Here is a 14,383-nt window from a genome sequence, read left to right as displayed (position 1 = left end):
TAGCCTAGCGGCTGAAGTTCTTGCCTTGCACACGCTGGGATCTCATATGGGCTCTGGTTCTAATCCAGCTCCCTGCTTGTGGCCTGGAAGGCGGTCGAGGGCAGTCCAGGGCCTTGGGACCCTGCACCTGTGTGGGAGACCTGGAGGAGGCTCCTGGCTCCTGGCTTTGGATCAGCTCAGCACCAGTTGTTGCAGTCACTTGGGGAGTGAATCAGCAGACAGAGAATCTTCCTCTGTCTCTCTTCTCTGTATATCAGACTTTCCAATAAAAATAAATAAATATTTAAAAAATTAAAAATTCAAATTAAAAAAAAATAATTTTTCTTAAATGTCACCCTCTCAGGAGAGGCACTATAACACAGTGGAATAAGCTATACCTTATGATGCTAGCATCCCATGTTGGAGCACCAGTCCAAGTCCTGGTTGTTCTGTTTCTGATCTATCACACCGCTAATATACCTGCAACTCAGCAGATTACTGCCCAAATATTAGAGACTTCTAATAGAGGCTTCAGCCTGGCCCAGCTCTGGCTATCACAGCCATCTGGGGAGTGAAGATCCCCCATTTGGAGATGGAATATCTCTCTCTCCTTCTCCATCTATCATTCTACCTTTCAAATAAATAAATATTTAAAATTTAAAAATCACCTGTAAAACTTCTTCTAATTCTATAATGCTTTACAAGTTAGAACATTGTAAGACATATCTAAAAGGTCTCTTATCAAGATACAAGAGCTACAGATATGTTAAAAAAAAAAATCATGTCTTCAAAGCATCCAAAACAAAATAATAGCTATTACTTTTCTGAAGTACATACATACAATTTTAGCGAGGATTTGTGTTACTGGAGTGCCAAAAACAAAATAAGACGCAATTAAAAAAAAAAAGGCAGGAAAAGAGAAATCCACTGAAGCTCTGGCACTGGGATGTGGCTGGTACATCGGTGTCTCTGATGCCAGCTTCCCTATGCGCTGGGCTTCTCCCTTGCAGATCTGGCTCCTTCCTAAAGCACCCGGGGAAGCTGTGGAGGATGACCGGAGCGCTAGAATCCTGCCAGCCACATGGGAGAGCCAGGCTCCTGGCTTTCACCTGGCCCAGCTCTAGCCCCTGTGCCCATGTGGGGAATGAACCAAGGGATGGAAGATTCTTTCCCTCTCTCTGTAATTTGCCTTTCAAATAAATACATCTTTAAAAAAGAAAGAAAGAAACATCACCATAAAACACAGAAGCAAGGAAAAGACAGTAAATCGGAAGCTGCCCATGTTCGTGGGATCACGACCCTACTGATACCAGAACCTCCTTCTCAATCCCTTCTTCCTTAGATCAACCACTCCATTTGAAAAACTAAGAGCATTCTGAAGGCTCTGCCACCACTTTCAATTCTCTGACTTCGATGTCAAGGCCTTAGTTATCTGATAGAAAGCTAATACTTCCCAAATCCTTATCTCCAGATCTCTCACCCCCACACTTTATGTGTGCAATCACTTTTTTCCCCTTTCACATTTACTTAGCCCCAGCAACCCCATCCTGGCCCTCTGGACTTGCCGCTTCTTATGAACTGCCCCATATCACAGGTAGTTGGATGCGACAGCCTGCATTCTCTTCGAGACTGTATTGCGTAGGTAAGCTCCTCCACCTCTCTGCTTCCTCTGGGCTTCCTTTCACAACATGAAGGGTTTCCACCTCCCTCAAAAACTTACTGTGAGGATTGCAACAAATAACAGAGTTAAACAGAGTCTGGTGCACAGTAACGGTTCCAATATTTATCATCACTAGTATCACTTATAAACATTATACTTTTTATAAAGACGCATTGATGCTTATTAAGGCAGAGGTAAAGAGACACAGGCCGTGGCAGAGGGAGATCTTTCACCCTATGGTTTACTCCCCTAAATGACCTCAATAGCCAGGTCTGGCCTGGCCAAAGGCAGAATCCAGGAACCGCATGCAGTCTCTCACATGGTTTCAGGAGCCCAGCAATTGGCCCATCTTCCACTGCTTTCCCAGGCATGTTAGCAAGAGGTCCATAGGAGATGCTAGCAAATCGGGGGAACAATTGAACATGTTGTAACAGCATGGCCCCAATGACTATTTTATTTTTTAACTATTATCATTTTTATTTTTCATGATTTTTACATAGTTGATAAGGGTGATAAGGGTTGAGGGCTACAGGAAGGTGGGTGAGATACTTCAACAGCTCCAAATTACTGCCAATCTTGACACTACAAGCTCGATGAAATCTCTCTAGAATGCTGTAACTTGGCCTGACCTGGTCTGCCCCAAGTCCCAACTCTCACTGGCAGATGCTGCAACCTAGAACTGCTCAGTCTGCTCCCATCCTGCCTCATGCAAGCTGGCAGGTGTGACACCCTAGCTCAGCATGAATTGTGCTCCAGCCTGGTCTCTGCACTTGCCACTGAGCTAAGGTTTGCTCAGCCTGCCCAGCCTGCCCCACTCCAAAACTAACCTACGCAATAGCCAACAGTTGGAGCTACCTTACCCAGCCTGCCCAACATTCCAGGCCTGGAACACATGCTCACCAGCAGGAGCTATGACCCACGAGGGAAGTTTCCCAGGTTCCCCCACTTGGTCCACTCCCAGACCCAGATTTCACACATGCCAGCAGGTGCTAAGCCCTTGCCCAGCATAGCCTGCTCCTCCATCTTGGCCTGTTTATGAACTGGTGAATACTGCAGCCTGGCCCACCTCACACCTTGTTTTAGGATGCACATGTGGGTGCTGCAGCCTGGACTTGCCCAGACTATTCTCGGTCCCTATCTCCATGAGTGTTGGTGCGTTCCACGGTCACACCTAACTCAGCCCTACCACCACCCCAACTCTTGAGCTAATCAGAGGGACTTACATTTTCACAGGGTTGGGCCCACAAATCCCCCACAGAATCTACCCCAAGACCTGGTTCTCACACGTGCCAGTTAGTGTCATGGCCCAGCCTAATGTGACCCATTTTGCTGTTCTGACATTTAATCAGGTACTAGGATCTAGTCCTGCTGGACAGGCCCCCAGCCCCAGCTTTCACATGGGCTGGCGTGTAGTGGTCAGCAATGTTCCATGCTAACAAACCCTACTCTGGATTTCCATGTGGGCTGGTACATGAGTCTGACCCATACAGATCTTCCAGTCTCTCGCCTCCAAACCAGGCCTCAGTTCCCTCACTTCCCTGCAAGTACAGTGGCTCTGTCACTAAGTGTCCCTCAGGATTCATTCCTCACCTATGCGTACTGTGACCTTATCCACTGATGTCCTTATCCATGGATGTCCAGACCCCCCCAATACCCCAAAGCTCGCTGCCAGGTGGCCAGCAGGCAAAGCCTGGCTCTGTTATTGCTCTGGGTGCCCGCAAGGCCAGGATTTGCCCACTGCTTGGCAGCAGTAGACAGAGAGCTAGGACCCCCAGCAGGAAGTGTGGGGCAGCACAGGTTCTTCCAGCTACAGCCACATGGCTGGGTGATTCAGACACCCACACCTCTGAGCAGACTTACCGGGACTCCCCCCACCCTCATGACTGTTTACAAGCTACCAGGCTCAAGAGTCTGCTGTCCCTTTATCTATCCCTGTTCCATATTTTCTTACTAATCCATCCCAAGGCAATTTTCCTAATTATTCAAACCTATACCAAGCAGTTCCCTGGAATTTCTGCTAACATTAACAGATACCACAGTAGAAGAACAAGATCAATTTCTGAATAGTGATTCATCTGGGTTGAATCCTGCATGTACCCACATATAAACAACTTCAATGTCCAAGTGTCCATTGCTGTCTGCTTCATTAGTACAAGTGGAGATGCTGTCAGTAAATCTTTACAGCTATTATGTGTCAGGCATCTTACTTTTTGTATCTAATAGAGAATAATCAGTGAAATACATGTTGAGTTGCGCTTTTTTTCATTTGCATAAGGTAGTTTACACTCTCTTAAGTTGCATGTCAGCAGCAACCATGACAGAGCACCAGCAAACAACACTGATTGAGTCAAGACTGCCAAAGTACCTGCAGAATGAGATGTAAAGAACTCTCTGCCTGCAACCAGCAATCTTCACATTTCCACCGATGAGGGAATTAAAGAATGAATGTAGATCTTTATGTGCAAAATCACTCTCACAGCAAAAAGACATAAAGTACCAGAAAAGCATTATTTTTGCCTAAAAATGCTCATACAAAAGCTACCAAAACAATGTGCCAGGCAGAGCAGATTACACACTAAATTGTTTATAATTATACTACCACACTGCTGCCAAGAAATAAATTCTATTAATCGCACTCCTTCCTGAAGATGACAGCCTCATTTTTCTCTAGAAACCCTTTATGGATGAATGCAAGGAGAAGAAATTACATAAACATACAAGTTTGGAACCCTGTCAAAACCAACATTTGTGAAGTTGCTCTTTTCATTCTCTGTGTAATCTTCCAGTGCATGACATGCAACTTTTTCTTTAAAAAATGAGCAAAAGGATATCTTATCCACAAATTAGAAGGGAGAAATAAAACTTATGTTTTGTATGCTTTTAAATAAGAAATAAGTTTTACTAGAATGAGTGACCAGGGGTAGGAGTGAATGTATCAGGCCTAAAGAATGATTCTAGGGCCCAGTGCAGCAGTCTGGTGGCTAAGTGCTCGCCTTGCATGCACCAGGATCCTATATAGGCACCAGTTCATGTCCCAGCGGCCCTGCTTCCCATCCAAGCTCCCTGCTTGTGGCCTGGGAGGGCGGTGAAGGACGGCCCAAAGCCTTGGGACCCTGCACCTATGTGGGAGGCCTGGAAGAGGCTCTTGGCCCCTGGCTTCAAATTAGCTCAGCTTTGGCCATTGAGATCACTTGGGGAGTGAATCATCAGACAGAAGATTTTCCTCTCTGTTTCTCCTCCTCTCTGTATATCTGCCTTTCCAATAAAAATAAATAAATCTTTAAAAAAAATAATTCTATATATTTTGGTCCCCCAAAAGTAGGAAGAAGGATAGATGCTTAACATGCCAGTTAAGACCTGGATTAAGATGCCCAAGTCTTGGATGTGAGGGAGATCTGGCTGCAACATCTGTCACCCCATTGATCGGCAGGATTGATTTGGCTGATCTGGCTGGCCAGACAGGTATCATCTTCCTCCCTCACTGCTACATGTGCGTCCTTCCCGAAGCTGTGTGCTCAGTCAAAGAGGACCACCATCCCCCCCCGCTAGAGGAGCAGGACTGGTTTTGGGTCAAGGGTATATGAGTAGCTGTACTCCCCTGCTAGAACCTCCAAACAAGCTCTCAAGATGCCCAAGTCTCACATGGAAGTGCCTGGGTTAGATACCAACTCAGGTCTGTTAACCCAAACCAGAGGAGGCAGTGGTGATGGTTCAAGTGCTTGAGCCCCTGGCTCCATGAGGGAGACCTGGATTGTATCAGTCCAATCCATTGCCGCTTTTTGTGAAGTGAGCCAGAATATGGGAGTGTTCTCCCTCTCCCAAATTAAAAAAGTAATAATAAGGAATATTTTAACAGTAGGAAAGGATAGAAACGGTCGCTAGATTAGGCAGCAGAACCTGGCTGAAGAAACGTTGGCTCAAATTCATCACCCTAACTTTTCTGAGTCAACATTATAATACCAATAATTCAAAGAAATTGAAAATCAATACAGTATATGAAGTGGGGGTCCGACGTACAGAACTGAACGAGGGTCACCTTAGTTGGAAATCCTACAGGTCTCCTTCCTCTTTTTCCATCACCCTCTAAACACTCAACCTACTCTGAGATTTATTCAGTAAATCTGTCACAGAGTTTCTGCCTACTATACCCTCAATTCTCAAACTTGGAGTTGCAGACCCTCCCTTATGCTCAGAGTCTTTACTGCGCATTAGGCCTTCCCATCTCCCACTTGTATTTTCATAGTCTCTTAATAGGTCTTTCCATTCCTTCTAATCACATCATGATTTTATCAAATTTAAGCAGTAAACAAATTACCACTTCCCCAGGGCCTAGGATAATGCAATAAACTAAGCCTAGAAGTCATAGGGAAGCTCATACTTATCCCTAGCCTTCCTGGAAAAACAAATAACACAAAAACTAACTTCCTCAACTATGAAATGGAGAGCACAATGGTACCTGACAAGTGTCACATATTCCCCATCCATTAGATGGTCCATGGGCTTGAACGACTGTGTTTCTCAGACTAGATTATTTAAGCAGTAAAAAATAAAGTACTTTTCTTTGGATTTACACAAAATTTACTCAACAAAATAGTCCACCTAGACTACAGAAAATCTCCTAAATTCCCTTACAAAGGCTTGTTTTTATCTTTCTCTCCTTTTTGAAGGTTTTATTTATTTGTTTGAAAGGAAGACTTACAGAGATAGACAAGGAGAAAGAGATAACCCAGGTCATCATTACTCCCTTAAAGGGCCACAACAGCTAGAGCTGGGCCAGGCAGAAGCAAGGAACTTCCTCTGAGTCTCTTATGTGGGTATGGGGTTCAAGGACTTGGGCCCAACAACATTAGCAGGGAACTAGATTGGAAGTGGAGCAGTTAGGGCTCAAACCAACTCTCTTATGGGATTCAGGCATGCAGGCAAGGTTTAACTCACTACAACCACAACACAGGCCCCTTGTTTATCTTTCTGGTTGGTGTCGTTATTGCAAAAGGAAAGGTTGACCACACTAGCGTCTGTGATTCAATGTTTATGCTAAAGCACTTGAGAGGAAAAATTTACTTCCACCTAGTACTACCTTTAGTAAATTTCCTGGTCTTTAGCAACCAAATGAGATAGTTGGTCTACATTTATAAACACATTTAGAGGTTCCTCTTGGTTCTTTTTTTTTTTTTTAAGGTTTATTCATCTTATTACAGCCAGATATACACAGAGGAGGAGAGACAGAGAGGAAGATCTTCCGTCCGATGATTCACTCCCCAAGTGAGCCGCAACGGTCGGTGTGCGCCGATCCAAAGCCGGGAACCTGGAACCTCTTCCGGGTCTCCCACGCGGGTGCAGTGTCCCAATGCCCTGGGCCGTCCTCAACTGCTTTCCCAGGCCACAAGCAGGGAGCTGGATGGGAAGTGGAGCTGCCGGGATTAGAACCGGCGCCCATATGGGACCGGCACCCATATGGGATCCCGGGGCGTTCAAGGCAAGGACTTTAGCTGCTAGGCCACACCGCCGGGCCTGTTCCTCTTGGTTCTTACAACATGACTCACCAGCTGCTATTTCACAGCACATCCTGCATGGCCTTGGCTGAAAGTCAGCCAGGGCAACCTTGGGGCAGCTGGAGCAGGCCCAGCAACAGCAGCAGTCAACACAATATGCAGGGTTTCCCAAACAGTATTCTCAGAACAGTGACAGACCTCCCCTTCCAAAAACAATGTGCCCCAAAGCCAAGAGCTGCCATGTACTGAAGGGTCTGAGGTCAAGTGCACAGTGTATGTATTACTGTGTACCCATTATTATGCGAAGGTTAGTAGAGCCATAAAACACCTTGGCGCTCAGTGTCATCATATTGGGACAATCCATTCATTGAATAATTATTAATGACTACCTTTTAGGTATTAAAAAAGAAAATAGAGCGCAGGAAGCAAAAGCAAAACAAATGTTCAGCTATCTGTGCATACATTCAAATAAATAATCATATAAAATTATGTTTATAGGCAGAAGAGGTCCCTGGAATAGAATTGTACTGTTACTGAAGATTAAAATTATATTTCACCATAAAAGGTTTATATCCACGTTGCCACTGACTGGTGGCTTTGTTTTTCTCAAGGAAGTAGGAGAAGGAGTGGGAAAAACAGGGAAAAACAAAAGGCGGTTTCTAAGGACCAGCATTGTGGCATAGCACCTTAAGCCACTACCTGCGATATAGGCATCTCATCCAGGTACCTTGAGACTCAGCTGCTCCATTTCCTGTCCAGTTCCCTGCTAATGCACCTGGGAAAGCACCAAAAGGTGGTCCGAGTGCATAGATTCCTGGCTTTGGCTGGCATAGCCCTGGCCATCCAGTCATTTGGGAAATGGACCAGTGGATGAAAGCTATCTTTCTCTCCTTCTCTGTCTTTGTCTCTCCCTCTCTCTCTTCCTGTAACTCTTTGAAATAAATTTTTATTTTTATTAAATTGACACCTGTGACTTTTTTCTTTACAATTTTTGCAGAGTTCTTAATTAATATTATCTCTGAAAATTACAAAAATCCTGAGAGTTGGGCAGGACAAGGATTACAATATGCTGTTTCATGTCCTAAGTATGACTCTAATGTTAAACACTCGAGTATCTGCTTTGATTGCCCCAGAATTTATAGATAATGTTGGTACATTGCTAATTTATCAAAAACAATGAATGGTGCCAATTAGGAGAAAGAAAAAGAGTGTTTCAAAAAACAACTACTTACCCAACATCATCAAGCTAGTAAATGGCAGTGTCAGGCAAGAGGCCAGGTTTGTTGCTTGTATCAATGTGCCCTGAGGATGCTAAACACTCTAACAATTAGTACATAACAGAAACATTCTCTAGCTGATCTGCTTGGGCTTGTTCCCTAGCGTATCAAACGTAATATTCAGTTTGACATAAATCAATAATCAAATGGGACTTTTACAATTTGAGGCAGCACATGGTAATACATCAGAAGCATAATGAGGAGTTTGTCACGGAAGTGGAGGAGGTAGAATAGTTTCTATTTACCTCATAGCAGTTCCTCCTCCACTATAGCCCATTAGGTGGTAAATTACTAAAGGAGAAGATAGCATCTTCTCTTTGCTGGGATGTCTCCACACACATGTCAACCATGCGATTAGTTTAGGAGCATCTTTAAGTCCTAACATTCACTCTTAGGAACATACTGCACTGAGCAGCCAGGTTCTGAAACCAAAACAATCACATTAAAAGGGATTTCAACTGATCTTGTCCTGTACTTGATAAGAAAATAACCTTGAGAATGGAGATTTTCCTTTTTTTTCTTAGATACTAGAAATAGAGGTGGTGACTTAGGTAAAGAAGAAAAAAAAAGGCACACAAAACAGAAAACATCATGATCTTTTTTATGTGAAAGGAAGAATCAGGAGTTTACTGGGCGCTGGGATAGGTTAGAAAGGTGATTGGGATGCCCACATTCTGTATTAGAAGACTTGGTTTGATGGCTCTGCTTCAGGATTCCAGCCTCCTGAGAGTGCACCGAGGCACAATGTTGGCTCAGTGGTTGGGTTTCTGCCACTGCGTGGGACACCTGGCTTGCTTCCTAGCTTCCAGCGTGGACCCTGTCCCAGCCCTGCCCACTGCAGGCATCTGGTAACAGCCCGTGGATGGCAGCCCTTTCTCTGTTTCTGACTCTCAAAAAATAATAATAATAACTTAAAAATTTTTTAAATAGACTCTGGTTCTGCATTAGACACAGAACAGGGTGGGCATGTGGACAAATCATACAACTTCTCTCAGGTTTCTTTAATTTCAATCTAAGCTTTGGGTCGATCCTTTTAAGAATCTCTTGAAATCTCTCCAAATTGGGTTATGCATCAAGGTGAAGGAATTCATGATGGGGGAAGGGTTTGGGGTGAAGGGGGGGAATCCCAGTCATGTAATGCAATGTAATTAATGAATAAATGAATATTAAAGAAAAAAAAATCCAAAAAAAAAAGAAATCTCTCCAAATTGAGGTTCTATGACTCTAATTTACTTATACTGTAAGTGGAATTTAATAAAAAGTGGCGCTAAGGGTTTGAGTTGTGATGCAGCGGGTCAGGCCTCTGCTTGCAACATCAGCATCCCATAAGAGCAGTGGTTCAGTGCCTGGTTGGTCTACTTCTTATTCAGTTCCTGCTGGTGTACCTGGGAAAGCAGGCTTAAAATACTTAACAGATAATAAAAGGATCTTTCCAAATTCAGTACCCATTTCCCAGGACCAAGAAAAAATATTTTTCACTAGTTGGGTACCTTTGCTTGGAATTCTTATTAAATTCTCAAAAGGCTTGGTAATGTACATCAACAAACATGCACTTGGCCAAGCTGGCTATACTTCTCCAAATGAAGCATCATTTATCTTCAATTAAAACCAGGGCTGCATCCCGTAACGGGAAATCTCGGGATGCTCTATTGAAAAGCATTCAGTAAAGCTGCTGACCAGCTGTACAGGCAGTGGGCTGGACTGTCCATTCAAGCACATCAACCTGCTGTGACTGAAGTCCCTCAAGGGTCTCACACCCTTCGGACCCCTTCAAGGCCCTTCCACCTTCAGTGAATGAACTGCATGTGTCTTCAGAACATCTCACCTGACTTGGTATCTGCTATGATCCAACTCTAACCACATGCTTTCCAAAACAGGGCTCCCTTTCTCCTCGTACACTGTTCAACTGGGCAAGACAATCATTTCACATCTTGGTACTCTGCCCCCTCTAGCTCATGATGAACAATTCTCTTGAGCTGCAACTTGTTCTTAGGATTTACAGATTACATATTGAGCAAAGACTACGGGTTGCTGGGACATTTTCTGATTTCAAGAGTATTTATTTCATGGTTGTTAAATTCATATATTTTAACTGCTTTACTTTTCTGGCAAACCCTCTTCCCAATCATGAACAGTTTACTTGCCACATCCATGCAATAAATACTTTGAGATCACGCACTATGAGCCGAGGACTACTCTAAAGTTCTGGAGAGTGAACCATGAAGCAAATAAACATCCCTGCCTTCACCAGCTCCCACCAAAGGAAGATCAACAACAAGAAAAACAAAGCAGGAAAGCATGGCATGCCAGGTGGTAGTGAGGGCTAAAGAGAGAAGTAAAGCAGCACAAGGAAGCCAAAAATTGTGAAGATGGATGCAAGTTCAGATACTTAGAAACTTTGACAACACCATCAGGAAACAGGTTTTTCATTTTCACTTCTTGTTTAAAAATTTTGACTCCTAAACAGATGACAATGTGGACAAGCAAGTTCCTCTTCCCGGTTGCAGATACCCGTTTTAACACTGAAGACCTGCCACCTTCAAGTTAACAGGCTTGGAGAATGCAGACCACAAGAGCTCAAAAAAATTAAGGTAGTCTGATGACAGTGCATATTGCAACCACAGTGTTGCTTTAGCAATTCTCACAGGAACCAGAAATAACACACCCATTTAGGAAAAGTGTATTTCAAAATTATTGACTAGATTACATAGTATTTCCTGCTATTTTGCAAGAGTATTTGAAAATGCTATCTACCTAATGCATATTGGCAAATTTGATAATTACACAGACTAATTTTTAAGTTATGATTGCATACTGGTATGTTGTTATATATTAAAAGAATTAATTGCATCTCAAAAAATATATAATTTCCTCTCCAACCTTATTCAAATATATTTAAGTCATTATAATCAGCTAAATGTAGTTATCAGACTCTTATCAAAATGTATATATAATATCAGCTTTTGATTATCATTATCAAACTTACACAATGTAGGTAAATATAATCTATGATACTGTACTTTCAAGTGGCAATTTAAACCTCCTTCCCAACCAATCTCCTGATAAATATTCAACTTAGGATGCCACCTGCTTCTTTGTATTTTAACCTGGTTAGCAATCAACAGAAGCAAGAACATTGGTGAGAAGGAGATCCAACTTCAGGGTAAAGACACTAGTGGGTGTGCTAAAGGAGTTCCCATGCTTATAGAGAACTACCAAAAGTGGCATTAATCCTTGCCAAGAGCTACCTGAAATAACACGCTGTGGTGCACTTTGGTGGGGTGGCTCATTGTCCATCTCAGAAGGTCAAAATGTCATGTAATCACATTGTACATATGAACTAATGTCCTTAGTTTTGCTGACAGGCCTACATTCACTGACTAAAGAATGTGTACAAAAGAAGAGAAAAATTCTAATAGTTGGGGGGAAAAAAGTCCTAATAATGACACCTAAATAAAAGGCCAAGAAAATCATGGATAATGCTGGACCAACAATTGACAGAGCCCGGATACAGTAAGAACAGGGTATCTGACCAGGCACCACAAGCAAAACAGGGCAGTCATGACAGCCTTGTGGCATACAGAAACATCTTTTAAGTGCATACCCGCGAAGTTGCTTTAAGCATATGTGGAACTGAGGTGATTTTCTATAAAGTGCTCACAGTGGCAGCTGGAATCACGAGAGGTGTCTGGTCATTAGGCAAAGAATTATTTTATTTTCCCCTTCTTGGAATCGCTTCTTCAGGGGCCAGACCTGAGAGGAGAAACCCTGCAAGGGAACTGCAGTCTAGTGTGAAGTCTCTCTCAGGCGCCTTTCAAGCTGCAAGATTCAGAAACAGTTTCCCTTCACCTTCAAGGAGCCTCACTGGGGTCCAGGGACAGAGACCCATCCTTCTGAAGCTCATCAGAGTGGCCAAAAGTAGTCAGACTTTGCGTCCCTCCACGTGCCAGCGTATGGTCTCTGTCCTCTGCCACTTCCCTCTACCTATGTGCCAGGTCTGCCTCAGTTGTTTGGCTCTGCCTGGCAGCACTCCACAGCCGAAGCCAGCTGACTCCCAATTAATGACCACAGCACAATGCATGTAGCTAGACGCAGCTGGCCACTAGGCGCCAGGTGCCTTGCTAAGCGGTTTGCAGACATGAACATATTCAATCCTCCTTACAGCCCTGTGACATCCAATTTTTATGTTCAGTTCACAAACGCAGAACAAGACCCTTAAACAATTAGGTATCCTCTGAAAGTCACAGAGCCAATCAACCCCCAAGCACCGACTGGAAACCTAGCTCTCCACCTTACACCTAACAGTAATGGTATTTTACATTAATCCATGAAGCCTGTGCCCTAAAATCATACAGACCCGAATTCCAACTCTAACCTTATCCCGACCACTTGTTGATATGATAAATTATTCGGTCTGGCTTTCTGAGTCAGAACACGTAATAACAGAACCACTGAAGTGTGTGATTTTGTCTTCAGTGGGCTAATATACAAAAACTGTCTAGGCCAGTTGCTTAAGTGCGTTGTACTCGGTAACCACTGTGTTCAATGCTACCCTTCCCTCCATTTGATGAGCAGATACAAGGGCAGCCCCGAAAAGGCAATAAAGAAAAGCAAATTTTGCCAGTGATTACCAAGCGCAACATTAACGGTGGTTTAAATATGTCCGGGAGGTGCTGGCATGCAAAACTAATGCAACGCCCCAAAACACTGGGCAGAAGAATTTGGCAGCTGGAGCCGGAACAGGAGCTGCGAGGGCACGCCTTCTCACAAGCTCTCAGTCTACTCGGAAGTCACCCTTTCTCAGCCTACCTGCGGCTCCTGCTCGCGCGCCCTCCGGCACTCACTTCCCCCGCCGCGCGCCGCGGTGGATGCATCCCCGGTCCCCGCCCCGGGGAGGCCGGCGGGTCCGGGCACCCCCAGCCCAGGTGCAGGGGCGCCAGGCCCGGGCGTTGCCGCGCGGCCCACCTCGGGCGCCGAGCCGCCGTTCCTCCTGGAGGCCTCACCAGGCCTCGGCCCTGCGGGGCGGCGGCCGCACGTCCAGCCGCCCCCCGCCGCTCGTGCAGCACCCGGCCCGAACCGAGCCGCCAGGCCCAGATTCTCCAAGCCGGGACTCCTCTCCAGCCCGGGCAACCAGTCGGGTGCCCAGGCCGCGCCACACCTCCCCGGGGCAGGCCGAGTCCTGCACTCACCTGCCAGCCTTCGGGTGTAGGTCCAGCGAGGGTGGGGACGAAGCCGCCAGCGTTCCCAGGGTAGTCGGAGAAGCCCGGAATCGTCAGGAACCTGGGGCAGTCTGGGCAGAGGGGCTGGGCGGGTCAGGGGCGGAATGCTGGGGCGTGGTTCTAGGGACTGGGAGGGCCAGGGGCGGGGTGCAGGAGACTGGCAGAGCAAGGGGCGGGGTGCTGGGACCCGGCGGGCCTGGGACGGGGTGCAGGGCCAGGGGCTACAGCGCACAGCCCTCTCCCTCCGCCCGGAGCTGCGCCCACCCTAGCCTCAGCCAGGCGGAGGCTTGCTTAAGGGATGCAGCAGGGGTCACTCGCTCACCGAAAACTAGAACTTGACTTCAGACATTAATGTCGGTTTGGGGGGGAGGGGGGGGCACCAAAATGAGCCAACCATGAAGTAATATTTATAGTTTAAAGGCAAAATTTACAAAGAAAGTGAATGACAGAGCAAAAGATCTTCCACCTGCTGGTTCACTTTCCAAATGGTCACAGTTTAGATTCAGAAACTCCATCCCCGACTCCCTCTTGGGTGGCGAGAACAGAGGCATGAGCAGGGAGCTGCATGGAAAGCAGAGTAGCAGACACTTAAACCGGTGCCCACATAAGATGAGGACATTGCAGTGAACATCTGGGCAAACGTAGACTCTAGGGTGGACTATGTCAACCAGTGGATTCTGGAGAGATTTCATCGTGCTTGGAATGGCAAGATTGGCAGTACTCCAGAACTGTTGAACTATGGAAATCTCATGAGCA

The 14,383-nt window shown here is 45.3% G+C and overlaps 1 protein-coding gene across 2 annotated transcripts in view; it reads right to left on the bottom strand.

The window, feature by feature from the left end:
* Positions 1 to 14,383, bottom strand: part of CPNE3 (copine 3) — a 68,142-nt gene that overhangs the window by 40,188 nt on the left and 13,571 nt on the right. Inside the window, exon 1 of one of the 2 annotated variants that reach the window (XM_058668774.1) lies at positions 13,598 to 13,754. The exons of the other annotated variant lie outside the window; for it this stretch is intronic. The gene's annotated coding sequence lies outside the window, so the exon portion shown is untranslated. Of the gene's footprint in view, positions 1 to 13,597; positions 13,755 to 14,383 lie in introns of those variants that run through there. 2 annotated transcript variants of the gene reach the window in all.

The sequence above is a fragment of the Ochotona princeps genome, chromosome 9, assembly GCF_030435755.1.
Source record: "Ochotona princeps isolate mOchPri1 chromosome 9, mOchPri1.hap1, whole genome shotgun sequence".
NCBI classification, from domain to species: domain Eukaryota; kingdom Metazoa; phylum Chordata; class Mammalia; order Lagomorpha; family Ochotonidae; genus Ochotona; species Ochotona princeps.
This window is presented reverse-complemented; position numbering and strand designations above follow the sequence as displayed.